Source organism: Emys orbicularis, chromosome 1 (assembly GCF_028017835.1).
Source record: "Emys orbicularis isolate rEmyOrb1 chromosome 1, rEmyOrb1.hap1, whole genome shotgun sequence".
Classification (NCBI taxonomy): Eukaryota; Metazoa; Chordata; order Testudines; family Emydidae; genus Emys; species Emys orbicularis.
In genome coordinates this window covers 91,602,324-91,607,427 of record NC_088683.1, presented here as the reverse complement: position 1 = coordinate 91,607,427, position 5,104 = coordinate 91,602,324, and the positions used below count along the sequence as shown (strand labels likewise).

At 42.6% G+C, this 5,104-nt stretch overlaps 1 long non-coding RNA gene across 1 annotated transcript; it reads left to right on the top strand.

Moving 5' to 3' along the window:
• Window positions 1-2,199: 2,199 nt before the first annotated feature.
• LOC135895345 (uncharacterized) lies at window positions 2,200-5,104 on the top strand. The gene is made up of 2 exons (XR_010562469.1): window positions 2,200-2,492; window positions 4,925-5,104. It is a non-coding gene; the product is annotated as an uncharacterized LOC135895345 (long non-coding RNA).

The window sequence follows — 5,104 nt, the reverse complement described above, 5'->3', positions numbered from 1 at the left end:
ACAGGACAGGAGAGGGCTCTATCCACCCCCTCCCACAGGGACCTGCCCTAAGTCCGGGGCTACAGGAACCGGCCTCAACCATCCCTCCCCAAAACAGCCCATTTTCCACTGCTACATAGTAATTAAAGAGACACTCTCCTATTTCCCCAGCAGCACATGTGACTTCACCCTCCCCTCTGAGGCTTTCATCACAAGATTCCTTCTTGCTACTAACAAATCCTGGGACAGATTCTGCCACATCTAAAAAGCCATTCCCCAGTAGAAACGGTGCAAAATTGTGTGCCACTGCTGTGACAGTCAGTTCAGCCTGCAAATCACCAGTTTCCATGTGTACCTTAACTAAAGGTGCAAGGACTTTGTAACCCCCCCCCCCCCCCAATTTTAATTCTGCCATTTTTCCTGGTAACAAATCCTTCTCACAGATCAGGTCCCTCCTGACCACAGAAATTTCTGCACCAGTATCCCTCCAGCCTTAGAGCACTTTGTCATTAAGCTTAACAGCATGCATATGCTCACTGCTTGGTTGTGTAGAAGCAACATTTACAAATCCACTTATGGATGGCATTTCAGGCTGGACATCTCTTTTAGGGAGGAAGGGGCTGGAAATAGGCACAAAGAGTAAATATGATGTAAAAATAAATACATTAGGGTTTTCTCCTCTAACGTTTCCTTTGTGGTTGTTAGTTTTCAATGAGCAGAATACTCCTCTGTCTCTCATATCAGTCTGGAGGTCCCTCGGCAGAGTTCTGTTGAAATTATTCATGATACAGATGTTGGCCATAGACCGTAAGAGGGTATGCCAGTAACAATGAGAGAGTTAGGAACAGATAGATAAATAGTGGTCATGGCCCACCAGCTGTCTAACTCAGGGGTCAGTTAGTGCCACATGGTAATGTGGACACGTGTCCTCTAGAAACTAGAATCAAACCATCAATTGTTATTCAGGATTGAACAGCCATTGGGTATTTTGTTTGGTTGCTACACACACTTATGCTGGATTCAAATCTGTTCCCCCTTGGTGAGATGTTTCTATCTGGCCTGGCCTTTCCCTTTGCAGTCTGCAAGCTCCTGCGGTGTGTCTGAATGCTGCCACAATCCAGCTTTTGTGTTTGGTTGCCTCCATGGGGACAGGCTGCATTGTCAACAAAGATGAGCTGCATGCTGTTGGTTGTTCCTGCAGGAATCAGTAGCAGCCCTTTGTTGTTGTTTATCCCTCTGTTACTTGAACTAGCTAGAGTTTGGCTTCCTCTCATAGTTCAGGTTCCAGCAGGTGAGTGTTCACCCCACAATTAACATCTGTGTAGGCAGGCTCAGCACAAAGGCCAAGAATTGAATGGGCGTAGAGATACCTATCCCTTCACTACAAGAAGCTGTCCTTTCAGCTTGGGGTTGAGATGTAGGGCAGGACGTGGGGGGCTAGTACAGGTGATGCCCATGCTTTATATATCTGTGGATGACTAAAGCTGTCTAGTCTCTGGGGCTCTCAAGCCAACACTTTTTGCCTGCACTAGATTCAGACAGGATAGCTCAGGGAAAAGCCACAGCATGGATCTACATCACTATGTATTTTTAGCATCTTGTTCCCTCTTTCCCCTTTTGTCACCATATTTCAGGGTTGTCTCACTCAGTGTCTCCATGTTTGGCTCCTTTGCAGGCAGTTTGGTGGTTATGCCAAGGACGAGGATTATGTGAATTATGCCGCCAAGCTGCGCTCTGCCCTGGGGAGCGACGCAGCCTACCGCAAGGACTTCTACTTGTGTAATGGCTATGACACCCTCCCCCCCCATGAAACCGTACTGGCGATGCAACGAAGTTTGGTTTGTGAAGGAGTGAGCCACTGGCTTGCAAAGGTGTAGGCGGAGGCTGATGTCTTCTCCAGCTTGTATGTAGGTGGAGTCCTTGCCCTGTTCCAAACAAAACCGCAGGCTCACAGAGTCAAAAAAGACCTTCCCGGGGTCTCAGTTATTAACAAACATGTAATTAAAAATAATACGTGAACCCTCCCCAGCAAAGCCTTCTGCCCAGGCTTATCTCCTCCTAGGATCCCCTCTCAGGTACTAGTGCTCTTCCTGTTTCCTAGACTCCCTTATTCTCAGGTGGGGAAATGAGCCAGCTGCACCAAGGAGTTTGCAAAATCTCACCCATGTGTGTGTTGCTTGCATTCACTGGCAGCCTGTTATGTTCCTCTGAAACTGGAGAGAGATGCCTGTTGTCGACTAAAGTCTTTATAACAAGTGGCTTTTCCACTCTGATGGGGTGTTACGATAGCTTAATTCCATGCTACACTGATGCTTTATCTGTTCCTTTCTGAAAGAGTATAAAGGGGCTAGATTGCTGCTGCTGAGGCGCTGTGCAGTGAAGATAGCATCATCTCCATTTCCTAGTAGTGCACAAGGGAACAGCATGCCAACAATCTGATTCAGAAACCTGCTCGAGAGGAAGAGCCAAGCTTATTTGTACAACTTCCTGACTAGGAGATGGAACTCTTCAGTGTAAGCTACTGACCTGTTGCCATTAATCACTGGATAATGTATGATATAATCTTGTGACTCTTTCTTTGTGTCTATTAAGTGTTTATAATATGTTTTCTCTGAAACTAGTCTATGAAGGGGTCACAATTGGACATGACAATGAAATCTGTATTGGCCTAAATGTATACAGAGGGGTAAAGAGTCTCAACAGTTGGTACCTCTTCTTTAGGTGTCTGACTTTCAGAAGAGCTGTGCACACAACAGCTCCCACTGAAGTGAGCACGAGATTCTTGGCTCAGCTTTCTTGAAAATATGGATTTGGGTGTCTAATTTTATGTAGACACTTTTGCAAATCTTGGCATTCATGTGTGTAAGGGTGTAACTAGTTCTATGAACACTGTAATTTCTTTAACCGGTACATATCAAACCAACACTTTAGCTGTCAATAGTCCTGCTAAACAGATGTCGGAAAGTATCAGACAGGTGGACGGACACACATACTGCACTTACACAGGTGTGTCTATAATTTCAGCTAACTCAAACTAAGAGCAATATTCTTACAACGTCTCTGTGCATGAATGCCTAAGGGTGCTTACTAAAAGGAACAGCTTCATCCTGAAAGCCAGAGGAGAAGCTGTTCAGGGCTCTGGCCAGTCAAGATGTTTTATGTTAAGGTGATCCTCTTGAGATAAAAGTTTTTCAGGGGGAGGGGAAGTTTAAGGTCCTGATCTTTCTTCCACTGACGTTAAATAAGAGCTTTGGACTTCAATGAAAGTTGATCAGGCCCTTTACTGTCAGAACCGTTGGCTGGTTTAGGAAAAAGAATAGGTGGGTAGCTTATTGTTGCAGAAGAGAGGAAAAGCTAGAAATAAAGTAACCATTGGCTAGAGTAAAACATTGGAGCATAATTCCTGAAGGGGAGATGGGCCAAAAAGAAATAGGTAGACAAATATATATTTGTAAAGTTGAGGTTTTGCTTTTAAGACAGTAAAACAATAGGTAGGAATGAATATGAAGAACTGTTAAAGAGCAGGTGCTACCTTTAAAAGGTTCTCCACAACAAAAGGAACGTCTCTATGCACACGGTTATTCTTATCTAACCACGTGGGGAATGGAGGGGTTGGGTTCATCTTGTTTCTAAATTCTAGGGTTTATTTTGGGATTCTTGCATATGAATTGCATGCAGTGTAAGAACTGTCCTCTGTGGCTCGAGGCGACAGGTGTGCTACAGTGATGTGAACCCACAGCTGATGAATTCTAGAATGTGTAGCGGGTAATAATAAACCTGATGTGATCACGCTCCAGATTGGAGCAACACACTGTAGAAGACTGAGGAGTTCACAAAATGTATAAGCACCTTCCCAACATCAAGCAGTGAAATGAAGTTGTGACTAAAGGCTGAGAGTTATGAAGTCCACAGGCTTTGCCTCCCATAGACTTCCTAGGGGTCAGATTTTGATGCCCTTATGCAAACTAAACAGAACATTGTCCCATGAGTAATCCCACTGATTTCAGTGAGATTACTCCAATTGAATAGCACCTTCCTTCACAAGCAAAAGTATCTAAATTCTGTTTTTCCATTCTTTGCAACATTTAAAAAATCATGACTTTTTAAATTGCAACTTGGAATTTCCTGACTTGATCAAAGGATCTGAGAGGGCAGTGGGAGCTTTTGATTGCTCAGCCCTTTTGAAAAGCAGGCCATTAAGGTGCTTTGTCATTGACTGAAGAGCCTGATTTTAGGTTGAAAATCTTGGCCTGTGTGTGTGTTTGGGATCATGTCACAGTACCTATACTTAGCCACTGATCCCTCTCTAAATAAAAAACTGTTTGGCCTCAATTATCTAAGTGTATGTGTGGATAATGAAGGGTTGATATGACTCCATGATAACATCTTATATCATATGCCCCATAAACTTAAACTCCTGTGTAACTTTACTTATGTGAGTATTGCCATTGAATTATATGGGGTTACTCACTTGAATAAAATTACATACTGCTTTTATTTACAGGATTAGAGCCACAAAACCCACTTCATTGCATACACTGATCAACTCCTTAATTGACTTAAAAACTGCACAATCCTCCCTCTTTTCTTTTATGTTCTCTGTACCTTTCAAACACATTCCTTGTAGGAGAATAATACAATTAATCGCATCAAAAAATTTCATGTAACCTCTTTTGTGCCTGTGAGGTGCCCTTATCTGTGCTTCACATGAACACTGAAAATGACACATTTTATGCGCCTCTGATCTTCAAAACTAAGTGATATTGTTCAAAACTGAGTATGCATTTACAAATGTTAACTGAAAATAAAATGTAAAAGGAGATTATTGCTATTGGATGATACAAAACCAGCCCCATTTGGATTTCCCTTGTTAATTTCTTCTAGCGCCTCATGTTTGAATGACAACATTTTTTTTATTGTTTATATCTCCTTTTGTGTACTTCAGGTGTTACAGTTCTCAGCTCTCTCTCCCAGACTCAACTGCAAAGAATTAATTGGAAGCTAACTTTATTACTTCATGGATCTTGCTGTGCAGCCAAAAACATTTAGAAACCTGAAACTATCTCCCTATGAAATGTGAAGTTGCTGCATGAAGCAATTTGGTCTAATTAAAAAATATTTCCAA